A 14,002-nucleotide genomic window follows, 5' to 3' on the forward strand; every position below is an offset into this window, starting at 1 on the left:
TGCTGCCGTAATGCATTTGCCTCTGAACAGTTTGGTGTGTTTCATAAGATATTGCTGGAGTTATATCAGACCTAATCATAATTTAATAAGCTTTCATATTGTTGCCCAGAAACAGCTTGGTGGTGTTGATTACATTTGGATGTTTCAGTATACTTATGCCTGCTGAAGATAATGGATTCTAATTAGAGTGAGATTGGTTTCTTATGGACATATTATGAAATTATATTTTGATATCCTATACAAATTAGCCTGTGCATGTTTTGATACCACATGAAAATGCAGGTGACAGCTGTATTTTATTAGCACAGGTATCAAGCATCACTATGTGTGCTATTAGATAATATACAGTTCACCATCGGTATCCATGAATTAGGGATTCACAGATTCAACTATCCATGACTTGAAAATATTCTCCCCCACCCCCACCCCCACACACTCTCCAAAAATTCCAAAAAGCAAACCTAGATACCATTTTACTATACCATTGTATATAATGTGACTTGGGCATCCACAGATTTTGGTATCCACAGGTGTCCTAGAAGTAAACTCCATTGCATACCGAGGACCCATTAGTAACGTTTTAATAATCTTGAACCGTCATAATTCAGAATGATGTTTATGAGCTATAAAGCCCTATAAGGCTTGAGTCTAGACCAGTACTACTCAGAGTAGTGATTCTGGGACTACTGCTGTTCCATCTGCAGTCTGCAGACAGTTTCCAGTAAAGAAAAAAGCAGCTGTAGCCAACGAGAACAAATATGGGGTGGGGAGGGAGAAGGGAATGGAAAAGGAAAATGTAATTATGATTATGCATATCAAATAATAATAATTAATAAAAAAATCCCATTTGGGAGGGGGAGAGAGAACAAATATGGTATGCATGACTGGCACATTGGAAATAAAAAATGCTGGTCCCCCACATGAGATAGCTCTAACTATCTCAAAGTCTTGACTGGTGCTTTTCAAGCTACTTGATTTATCCCTGTATGAAGCTGCCTGTCAAGATTATTATGGAAGGGCTTTCTCTCATACTCATCATGTTACAGACCCATTTGGTAAGGAAATATGAGGACACTTTCTTGATGGCTGATCCCAGGCTGTGAAACTCCCTTCCCCATGAAAGACATCTCGTGTTCTCTCCCCTCTCTATTCAGATTGGCTTTAGTACAGCAAAAGAGTTTTATAGCAGCATGGCTCCCCTATACAGGCAGTTCTCAACAACCCAGTTCTCAAATTACAAACAAAATAGGTTCTGTAGTTTTGTTCTCAAGTTGAATGTGCGTCAGAACAGGTACATTTTTAAGTGTAACTCCAGCCTCACACACACACACACACACACACACACACACAAAAATGCTTTGGATAGCATAAGGAAGGGTTAACACAGTGGTGTTTGTTTTGCTGTCTGTACCCCTGCTCAGAAGATTTCACCTCACTTTCTGTTCCTGTGATAATTGGGTTTTGAAAAAATTGGCTTGTTGTGGAAACAAGGATTGATGATAAGGCTTCAGTGGAGACACCTTTCCCCCATGATGACTCTTTCAGGAGTGAATTTGCCTTCTGAGGGATAAATTTCTCTCATTTCCTGTTGTCTCATCCCCGTTCTTAATGATGAGTTGATTGTAAATTGGATGTTTGTAACTCGGGAACTGCCTGTACTTTTATTTTCACTATTCAGTAGTAAATCATTTAAACTGTTTAAATTAGTACTATTTTAATAGGATAGCTTATTTCATAGAATCATAGAGTTGGAAGACACCATCCAACCCAACCACCTGCCACAGTGGAAACCATTTACAGTCAGTCCTCCACAGTCACTGTAGTTAGGGGCAGGACTCCTTTAAAAGTGGGGAAACCATGAATTAAAAAATATGTCTTTTTACCTGAGAGAATACCTCTCTAGGTCTTCCAACATGACTCTTTGGTAAAGTTTCTGTCCAACATGACTCTTTGGTAAAGTTTCTGTCAGATGTTGACCACAATCATATTGGAGGACCTAAAGATATATAGAAACGTATCCTCTCCAGAAGTCTATAGTCCTTCCACACAATTCTTTGGTCACCTTCTGACAGATAGTAACTAAATAATTAAACTAGAAGACCTTGGGCCCTTCCAGACAGGGCTTTAATCCGATACCCATCTTTGTTTTACCTGAGGTGTCCAAATGATGCCTCAGGTAAAACTGAATTAATACAGAGAAAACAATTCCCCAGTTTGTTTTGGCTTAATAAAACACTTGGAAATATCTGGACCTTCCATGTATGGGCCCTGTGTAGATTGACTCCCAGGACTGCTTCTGCAGTCAATCTCCACAGCCATTCTGGTTCTTTGGGCTCCTGGAGCCTGAAAGAGCAGGAGGGCACCCCTGCCCCCCAAGCAGCTTGCCCAAGGCACCTACCTGCAGTGCAGGACCCTCTGCAGAGTACTGACATGCGAAAAGGATGCATCAGGAGATGGGGGAGAGGAGATATTTCCCTTTCGTTGACCTGGGATGTCATCTAGCCACCCTGTAAGGGAAAACACGTTTGGTTTGGGGATGGGAACAAAATTTCAGGAGGAACTGGGTTAAAATAACCCAGTTCCTCCTGAGATTTTTGGTAGTCTAGAAGGGCCTTTAGAGATTCCTAGAGACAACATTTTAATCATATCAGTGAATAATCAACTCTCAAACATCAAACCTGAAAATGTGGAGAAACGACTAATTGTTTTTAACAGTTTTTCTTATATTTTTAAGTTGTTGTTTCTTTAATTATGTCATGAACTGCCTTGGATTCTATATTGGAAAAATGGTGCAATAATTAAGAAGTAAGTCTCCTCTCCTTTTCATTTTATCCATACAATGCCTGTGAGATAGGTCAGGGACCAGGGTGAAAGGATGGTCCAGTGAACTTCATGACTCTATCCAGACTTCAACCCAGATCTATTAACCCAGAGCAATACTCTATCCATTATATCCAAGAGGCTTCTTCCATGAGTAATCACAAATATATGTGTTGCAATAAACATGGAAATTAAGGAATTCTTTGGAAAGGTGAAATGTGTACACAAATGTTTATGTACTCTGCATCAACAAAGACTGGGGGGAATGCATTTGTTAGATTTGTATGCTTGTCCCCTTGAAATACTTTTATCTTCTGTAATTTTGATGGTTTGGATGGTTTGTGATTTGGAGCACTTTCGGTATGGTACTTTGATACCACTTTAAACTATCATGGAATGGGAAAGAACCCTGAATGCTTTCTCAAACTGCAAATCCCGGGATTACATTGGATGGAAAAATGACAGTTAAAGGGGAATCAAAATACTACAATTTGGTTAAAGAGAGGGGTCCTTGGTTATGTTATATTTTTTCTTATTATAATGCAAAAAAGTAGAAGAGCATAGCTTAAGAACACTTGTTTCAGACTGGTATGACAGACATCATTTTATCCCAGATATTATACAGCAGAGATAAGTACTTAACTAGTGTACTAGCTCCCAAGCACGTAGACTAGTATATTGCTTCTAACAGCCCTAACAGATATAAAAAAAGGCAGAGACGCATGAATTAGCACTTGCTAGATAAACAATAGGGAGAGTAAAGAGAAGATAAAATAAATACAATTGCCTTGTTTCAGAATGAGAGGAACACCCTTATTTTTATGTTAAGGATCCAGGAAATCCATACTATGCATAGGCTATCCTATAGTGTACTGCAACTAAATTAAGCAATCCCAATTTAATTAAAACTTCAAAATGATATCATCAGCCAAGTCATAATATGGTAATGCATTGTACAACTTTATGGATAAGCTTTTCTTTTTTTAAAGAGAAGGCTACTGGGTTATATAATACAGGAGATACCAAATTGAATGTTAGTTGTTGTTAGGGTCCCCAGGACACCAAGCAATGAGAAATTGGGCATGTAAAAAAACTAAAATTATGAAGTAGTTTGAGTATACACATTAAAATGTCTGAGTAAATAAAAATGTTTTCACTTGATATCTGAGGATTGCAAATTAGGCCCCAAGGTGTCCCATTTTAGAGTTGACATTTCAAAACTGGTGCCACTATTGAAAAGAAAGCATTACTTTTTATTATTGTACCATGCATTTCTAATAAGTAGTGTGCTTGGCACAGGACTTCAATCAAACATTTATTGCTGTTGTGTGCCTTCAAGCACACATGTGAATCTATCATGGGATATATTTTTTTGCAAGATTTATACAGAGAGGATTTGCCTTTGCCTTCCTCTGAGGCTGAGAGAGTGTGCCTTGCTCCAGCTCACCTGCTAGATTTCCATGGCCACTCAAACCACCACACCACATTGGCTTTCATGATGAAAGACCTTAAAACTAAGATCTTTAGCATGAGTGGGTAGACATGGGAGTGGGATATCGGGCTTGGGCTTCAAGGTCAAGAGTATCCCAAATGCTGAGATTTAATGATCTGACCCTAAGGCTTAATGCATGAGTCCTAGGGACATTGACTGATGAGGTCATGAAACATAATAATTGTCCACTAACTACAGTTGTTACCATATCATTCAAATAAAATACACATCCAACAAGGGAGATAAAAGAGAGAAGGAAGATGTGACCTCTGGGGAGTCTACTGTAGGCCCTCCGAAATAGCATAAAAAAACTGCAACTAACAGCGCAACTCTTTCAAAACACTTCTCCTTCCTTTAGAAAGAATACTGTCCAGGATCTTAGGCCCCTTCTACACAACTGTATAAAATCCACATTATCTGCTTTGAACTGGATTATATGGCAGTGTAGACTAAGATAATCCAGTTCAAATAATATAATGTGGATTTTCTGCTTTGATGACCTGGTTTATCTGGCAGAGTTGAAGGGGTTCACATCTTGGAATCCTACAGACAAACAAGCCTGCTGTGCACTAGCCTCACCCACCACACACTTTTCAGACTTGGTGTAATGAGTGGCAAAATCTGAAAAGAAGTTCTGCTTACATTAAGACCCCATCTACATTGCTGTTATAATGCAGATTGAACTGGATTTTATGGCAGTTATATAATCCAGTTCAATGCAGTTCAATCTGTATTATATGAGTCTATACTGACCATATAATCCAGTTTAAACTGCATTGCATGGCAGTGCAGGTAGGCCTCAGTTAAGCATGAATACAATGCACCACCATTATCAACTATACTCCTTTATCAGAGTGCCTAGTTGTGTGGAGCATCCTATTCACATTCAAGTGAATGTGAGTAGAGCTTTTTCAACCTTGCTGTATTTTCTTTCTTTGCTTGTTCAAATTCTAGCTAGCAAAGTATAAAGCAATCATCTTGTACATGATTATTCATAATATTGCTGGTTGTGATCATACTTTCTGCTCTGTTTCTCTGTTGAACAAGTTATCCTCATTTATTTGTTTTTAAGAGCTGTGTTTAATTTAGAAAATGCTCAGCTATTATCCACTTAAACTATATAGGATCAATAATGGAATTTCTAGACTATGGGGAAATTAACCACATGTGGCTAATGTGCCCAAAAATACGATTATGGGATGAAGTTCTATTATTGATAAGTCAAATTGTGGGAGAAACAGTACAATTCAGGGAGTTCTACTAAGAATTTCAGTATTTGGAAGTAAGAACAAAGACTGGATAAAAAAAAATCTGATACTGCTCATGAAATAGTCAGAACCAAGAAAAAAATTAAAGAACGTATCAATAATAAGTAAAAGTATCAATAATAAGTAAAAGCAATAGAACTGACAGAGCTGTAGCTTTATAACACTATAAGAAGCAAAAAAAAAACCCCTCTGAATCTTTTTAAAAAAATTTCAGCTTCTTTTGACATATTGCTGCAGTGTTTTGCAACAGTGAGGCCATCTTTTCCCCATTATTTGCAGATCAGTAATCTACATACCATTGCATTTCAGTCATACGTCATAAATGCTAACATTTAGGCCCAATATCTATTATTTTTTTCTGTATCTGTATTAAAAGCTGATTATAGGTACCAAAATAATGGCTAGACTCACTGGTATGCCACTGCAGCAATAAGAAGGAAGCTGCATCTGTCGCTGTCCAAGTGTCCACTGTCGTATCCAAATCTGAATATTCAGAAATCGTGAGAGAGAGAAAAACATCTGTGCTATTATGTGATTAACATCCACACTGGTTGAAATAATCCGTGAAATGACCCCTTTTCCCCACTCTAGTCTAAAGCAAGGTTAATCATGGTTTTCATGGAGAAGGATTTTTATATCACGCAGCAACAAAATATGTTTACACGTGTTGTAAACATATTTATTTATTTTATGAATAAATTGCCACTGAGGGGGAATTTCCAAAGTTTCTTTAACAAACTATTTGTTTAACAAGATGTTATAGAAAAATACATCTTTCTGCCCTGCTACACCCCAGAAAATGGCCTTGTCATGAAGAGTAATGAGAAGTACAACTGGTAGAGACACGTAGCCAATCACAAACCAAAGAATTCAGAGCTCCAGTTTTGCCAGACGATAATCATGCCACATCTAATCATTGTTAATGTCGCTGTCGAAGGGGACTCTTGCTGGGTAATCTTCCTTACAAAGGGCTTTTCCACAGCAAGCAATTATAAAATGAGAATATGACTAAGAAGTGAATGAATGAAAACAAACATGGGACTTGTGCTGACTGCTGGTGGTTAATACTTGACCATTACTTCTTGACAGGATTAATGCCTTTCTAATCACACTAATCCCCTTTGACAGCTTTATCCACAATCCATCTATTTCAAAGCAATATCCAGATGGCTTCTCATGAGGAAGAAGGGAACAAGCTAGAGAGGCATAAGATGAATGGGTTTTGTGACCGACCCTTTTTGCAGAGTTCTGTGTTTGATGCTCACATCATTCACAAACAGAGAAAGCTGTTTTAGCAGAGCCCTGAGTAGATAAACAGAGCTGGACTTTGAAGACCAAAACTAAACTGACTTCAATCTTAAGGTGCATCTACATTGTACAATTACAGTGTTCCCTCACTACTTCGCGGTTCACTTTTCATGGATTCACTGTTTCGTGGTTTTTCAATCAACTCTAAAAGACTATTATAAATCATAAAAAATTACAATTTACAGCCTAAGGAAGGGAGGAAGGAGAAGCCAAAGGGAGAGAAAAGGAGCCCAAGCGGCAACAACAGGAGGAGGAGGCAATTTATCAACACACGATTGGTTGAGAAAGACTTAAATAGGGTATAACTACTAAAATAATGTATAAATATTAAAATAAATATAGTGTCCCTACTTTGCGGATTTTCACTTATTGCGGGTGGTCCTGGAACCTAATCCCAGCAATAAGTGAGGAAACACTGTAATGCAGTTTGCACCACTTTAACTGGCATGGCCCAGTGCTATGGAACATTGGGAATTATAGTTTTATGACATTTTTAGATTGCTCTATGAAAGAGTGCTGGTGACTCCCCAATTACAGCTGCTATGGATGCATAGTACTAAACATTGGCAGTGAAAGGAGTATCAGATGTCCTTGATTCTTCAGTGTAGATGCATCCTTAGATACTTCGGTGTGATGTAAATGATTGTGAATGTATTAGGCATTTAAAGGTCTTTTCAGAGAAAAAACCAAATAATTCAAAACCTGCAATTACTTTCAAGGAATGATTATTTTTAAGTACTAAATATAGTTTCAAATGATAAACTTATAGGGGTTTGTAGCTCCCATGTTCTTGCTACCTTCACCTGAGTGGAAAATGTGTGTGTATTGTGCTTTTGTTGCTCTATTAACATTTATGTGAATTGTAAGCTACAACTGTTTAAAGCAGGGTAGCAATAGGATAGGAGCCTACCTTTAGATTTTTTGTCTTTACAAATCTGGCTCCATTTCCATGTTACGTCAATGAATTCTTCAAGTCCATGGAAAAGTATGGTACCATCTGCAGCTTGAACATTAAGTTTAATGCAACAATGTTCACTTTGTGCAAAATAAGAAATAGACAGTGGCCTAAATCCAATTGCTGATCCCAAATAGAGTAGATTAATTGAATCAGTTGAATTTACATTAATATTTTGTAGTCTTTTGGCATATACACAGAAAAGATGGGGGATATCTGAGTTGAGCTGACAAAAGCTATTTATAATTAGTAAGAGGTACCAGCTGGATTTTGGCCAATATTTTGCATAGTGTGTGAAGTAATGTGTGTGTGTATGTCTTTTTTCTTCTCTCCTTGTCATCTTCTGGCTGGAGCATCCCGGTTTCCAGACTTTTGAATGATATTAACAGGATACAGTTGGTATGACCTTTTTAGCTTTCCAGTCAGTACTTCTGATGGAGTGCATTTCAACAGTTAATTACTTTTGTGAACTTTACCATTACATCTCCAACCTCATAGTTACATTAACTGGTGGCAAAGTAATCTTATTACAGATGATGATCTTATTAATGGACATGTTCCAAAGACAGGGCAATCTCATTATTAGACCCCTCTAGGATTTGTCACCTTGGAGCTAACGTATGATAAGACAGAACTGTAAACCACAATACAGTTGGTAATCAGGCAACATCTATCAAGCAATGACTATAGAACCAATAGATCAGTGGTTCTCAACCTGTGGGTCCCCAGGTGTTTTGGCCTACACCTATTAGAAATCCCAGCCAGTTTACCAGATGTGGGAGTTGAAGGCCAATACATCTGGTTGAGAACCACTGCAATAGATCATTTTGTTGGCTTACCTTTGGACTCACCACATATTCATTATTTTACCTTAATTTAAAGTCCATATAAATCATGGAGCATCATCTCACCAATATGAAATATTCCACTTATTTTGGTGCCAGATTAGAACATATGGCTGAATTACATTTAACTTATATTTTACAAATAGTGAAACCTATTCCTGAAGCTGCAGTGCTAGTTATACCACAAGTAACATCTGTTTTTCCCTTTGTTGGGTATAGAACAGTGGTTCTCAAACTCTGGGGTGTATTGGCCTACAACTCCCAGAAATCCCAGCCAGTTTACCAGCTGTTAGGATTTCTGGGAGTTGAAGGTCAAATATTATTACTACACAACACGAATAAATATTTCAGTTTTCACCCAAGTCCATATGCATATTCATTAATAATTAATAATTCCTTTCCACTTCATCAATATGAGCCATCTGATTATATTATGGGCCAAAGTTCCTTTGGATTCCATAGCATTCATATCCTGGCCAGCCATTGAAACACTCTGATTTGGCCTCCTGATATGAATTTAACAGCAGCTTGATCTGGAGAATTCATCAAGTCATTATTTTCATGGCATCAAGATAAGCATTAGTCAGAAACCGTTGCTGTAATGTTGGAAGCCTTTGATGTGAGAAACGTATTTCTCCTTTCACAGCTCCATAACTCATAAATCAGGAACAGATAAGACCTGGCATCTGAATTTATAAATTCATGAACATCAATTCTTATTGAGCAATTAAAATTAATTTCCTCCCCATTACTGCATCTTTCTTGAAACTTCTTCACACACGCACTTCATCTGGAAGCCAATAGATTTTAGTTTTCACATGAAATTATTGGAAAAAGCACAAGAACAGTCCTTGTTAAAAGCGGTTCTGTTCTGTAGATTTGGGTAGGAGTCTGGAAATTTTGCCCTTTCTTGTACAAAGCTATCATAGAACACAAAGCATGTACAGGGTTTCCCAAAAACTATACACTTTTACCTCTTTAACAATGGTGAGTATTAGAAGTGCTTATTAGGGTGCTTACATTGTTTTTTCTATGCAGCAATGCACTGCTTGCATTGTCAAAGTAGGAAGCTGCAAACCTTGCTTAAAGTTTCTCTTGTAATTTTGAGATACTTCTCTACTGTTGTAATCTTTAATCTTGTTAAGTGTGTGTACATTTTGGAGACACCATGTATTTCTCAATTTCCTATTAATTTTTACAACTGTTTTGTGTGGCTGGGGCAGTCTTTAGAGGCTATATAATATTTTTGGCTTCTGCTAGTTGGAAGAACCTGTTCTTTTACATTTTGAGGACTTGGTATCAGCTTATGTAACATGCATAGAGGGGCTGATATCCATATCAATAACACATGCAACAAATACATATTAAATACTGCAGTCTCTAATGTAGGACTGTAAGTAGATAAAAATCAATTTCCTTACTAGTTATCGTCAGCAAGGCATGAAACAATTTTTTAAAGATACTAAAATGGAATACAGGAGAACTGGGTAGTTTTATTTATTTTCTCTGAAAAGCTATGCTTAATTTCAAGGAAGTCAGGATCTACAGGGCTTATATGGAAAAAAGAAGCATAGGGGGTTTTTTTGTAATTTACCTTTCTCTTTCAGAGTATACTAGCTAACCAGATTATAATGTAAATAAGAGTACATAATCATGTCCTTAGAAGTTGAACTATATTACATAGGATTTCTGGAAAGAGTTACCATGAATATTTGTTTATTTATTTATTAGCAACATTTATATCCCGCCCTTCTCATCCCGAAGGGGACTCACATGTATCACTATTCACACATGAACTGATAAGAATTTTGCTTCTAAAGTCTTGAACCTTTTGCTTTGGATCTCTTGTTTGTCTGTTAAACTAAACAATACATCTGCATTTTTTGTGCATTAAACCTCATAAGAATTAATTTAACCCCTTTTCATTAATTTGATGGAGCAGTTAATATCATTCAGCATATTTAAACATACTGGTCAAAATCATAGTGTCATTTAATCACAACCAGCCCCCCAATTCCTGGGGTTGCAGGGGAGGGATTTCATTGCAGAGGGTGAAGCTGAAATTACAGTGAAATCTAATTTCATTTTATTTTTATACCCATTTCCCTCACAGTACACAATGAACTGAAAACAAAACCTGCAGGATTAGAGACTGCCAAGCTGAAAAGCAGTGCATTTTCTTAATTGATTTACTGGATGACTGAATGCTAAATCCCACTGCAGTGTTTTTGCCAAATTTATGTTAAAGGGTAAGCTGCACTTCAGTCTGACCTCTGCACAATTTTGTCAAATTGTTGCCATATTCCAGGAAAGGAAACTTGCTATCTACTTTGGGAAGTAGATTTAAAAGTTTAGATAGCTTCCTTTTGCTTTCATGGGCCTTTGTTTCATCTTATACCAAATCCTTAGGCTGTATTTTATTTCATTATTTTTGCAATGGCTTATACTTGCAAAGGAAGCTAGAGAAAGCATGGTGAAATCCCATGGTCAGAACTGTTTAAAGGAAAGTTCAATCACGGTGCATGCAAATTTATTAAAGATAAGATATTAAGGTTAAAATCACAAACCATTCCAATGAGGAGGAAACTGTATTCTCAATTAGCTAGCCACTTAAGGAGTTGAGTGAATCCATCGTTCAGCACGGCACACTATCGTGACTGCCAGGAAAAAATGTAGACTGGGTTTGAAGGCAATAACAGAGGTTTACTACATTCAGGCCAGATAAAGAGTCTCAGTTGAAAAGGAGTCGGACATAAGCATACAATACAGTGCAAGACATTTATCCCCTTTGACAGCCATTCAAAGGACCCACTTCCTCTTCTGATTGGCTCAGAGATGGCCAAGCCAAGATCTGAGCTTTTGCTGGCTGGAGATTTCCTGTGATGTCAGAGGTGGACAGAGTCTCCTTTGTGGCAGGAAAAATTAAGAGCTGCTATTTGTCCATTTGAAGCTGAGACAACTTGGAAAGCCTTCCCAAGACAAAAAGGACAAGACTTGTTGGAAAATTGTCTAAGACAATGTAAATAGTCCAGAATGGGATTATGAGTCCAGAAAGAGTGCCAACTTCAGAGACAAAGATGAAGTTTATTCAAAACTAAATGGAAAGCATACAAAACAATACAGATCACATAGAGGCACAGCTTATATTTGATATTTTCCAACACATCTGGATATCTGATCTTAATTGAATCTTAAAACAAATCTTTTCCTATTGCTTTGCCTGCTTGAGAGGATTTTCTTTCAACAGGATGCCAAACCAGTTTTTCAGTTTAAAATTTCCCAGGGTCCCATAAATCATTATTATTACTGTCTAGTCCAGTGTACCCAATATATTCACAAGCCATTGTCGTCGTCCCCATTCCCATTGTATATTTATTTCTAATAAATCATAAACATGAATGCAGAAAAGGGAGAAGTTTCAAAATCTTTTTAGGGAAAAGGCTCTAAAGGAGAGGGGTGTGGGACTATCCCATTGTTTGAGGAGCATTTCCTTTACATCTCCCCAGTTCAGTTGGGCAGTCAGTTGATTAAATTAATCCTCTCAGTAATGCTTGGGCTGGACTGAAATGGGCTCCAGAGACTTAATGTAAGTTATTATTCTGGAATGAGGTGGGGTCGAAATTTTGAGGACAAAACCATTCCAATGAGGAGGTGTGTAAAGGTGGGATACAAATAAATAGTCAATATTTGTAGGGTGAAAATTAGTAAAGCTAAAGCTCAGAATGAGCTCAGGCTTGATAGGAAGATTATAAATAATGAAAAGGTTTTTGTTTGTGGTGGGGTCGGGGAAGTTTTGATTATGTTCAGAGGCAAGAGGTAGAATAAGAAAATGGTTGTTCCACTGTGTGGAGAAAATAGTGAAATGATATCAGAGTTAGAAGGCTGAATTGTTTAATGCCTTCTTTGCCTCAGTCTTCTTCCAAAAGAAAGGCAATGCTGTAACTGGTGAAAATGGAATAAATAACGTAGTCGGAGAACTACAGCCCAGATAAAGAGGCAATAAAGGAATGCCTAGCTATTCTAAATGAATTAAAATCTCTAGGGCCAGATGAGCTACATCCAAGAGTACTAAAAACTCCGAGTCATTGTCAGTAGTCTTTGAGAATTCTTAGAGAAGTCCCAGCTTCTCCTGGAACAAATCTTGTCTTCAAAAAAAGGGGGGAAAGATGACCCAAACAACTACTTGACACAGATACAATCTGTGCAAACTTAGAAAGAAATGCTGTCATTGCTAAAAGCCAATATGGGTTCGTCAAAAATCAGTCATATGAAACTAAACTTATCTTTTTCTTTGATAGAGTTACAAGCTTGGTAGATCAAGAGAGTCCTGGAATGTAGTACTGTGGTTTTCAACCTGTGGATCCCCAGGTGTTTTGGCCGCCAACTCCCAGAAATCCTAACAGCTGGTAAACTGGCTGGCGTTTCTGGGAGTTGTGGGCCAAAACACCTGGGGACCCACAGGTTGAGAACCACTGATGTAGTATATTTTGATTTGATAAGAATTTTGACATGGTATTCTTGAAGGCAAGGAGGTGGATTGTAGGCTTAACAGTTGGTTTGGCAGACAGACCACAGAGGTTACTCACCAATGGTTGCTCTTTGTTCTGGAGAGAAGTAGCTACAGAAGTTCAGTTCTGGACCCAATGTTGTTGTTTTTAAAAAAAAATATTGATATTTTCAACAATATACATTAGGAAATGAGAGGGAGGGGTAAAACTTATTCAAGTTATTGTTCGTAGTTTAATAAGTGCTAGCACATGTCTAATGAATCATCACGGAAAGGGAAGATGTTGTAAAGGACAGGTAATCAAAACTTTTTATAACACTATATTCTTTCTTTCTCTTCTTAGACATTCTGAACCAGTTGTAGGAAAATATTTTCTAAATCTATTTATTAGCATGTTAGTGTTATGTATACTAAATCAACCAATGTTGTTAATATCATTATAAATCACTATATGTTACACATGCTTATCAAAGAACCACTGTGGTCTTTTTCCATCTCTATGATTTAATTATAAGTACCATTTATTTCAATAGATCTGTTCTAGTTAGGACTAACATTAGATGTATCCTACTTTTTTGATATGCAGATGAATAGTAATTTATATTAGTCCAGTTTCAAAAATAGTTTCTACATCCACACTATTAAGCATGTAATGAAAAAGAAGAATGTGAAAATAGTGGGGGGAATTAATTAAGTAAATCAAATTATAATTCAGTCAGTATATATGTACAAGCATTAAAATAATTTGAGAAGTAACTCTAATCGATAGAAATTTGGGGGGAAATGTGAACTCCACAGCAAATTCTC

The 14,002-nt window shown here is 37.2% G+C and overlaps 1 protein-coding gene across 3 annotated transcripts in view; it reads left to right on the plus strand.

Moving 5' to 3' along the window:
• Positions 1 to 14,002, plus strand: part of slc1a7 (solute carrier family 1 member 7) — a 72,983-nt gene that overhangs the window by 11,505 nt on the left and 47,476 nt on the right. The gene's annotated exons all lie outside the window — the stretch shown is intronic.

The sequence above is a fragment of the Anolis carolinensis genome, chromosome 4 (genome assembly GCF_035594765.1).
Source record: "Anolis carolinensis isolate JA03-04 chromosome 4, rAnoCar3.1.pri, whole genome shotgun sequence".
Lineage (NCBI taxonomy): Eukaryota > Metazoa > Chordata > Lepidosauria > Squamata > Dactyloidae > Anolis > Anolis carolinensis.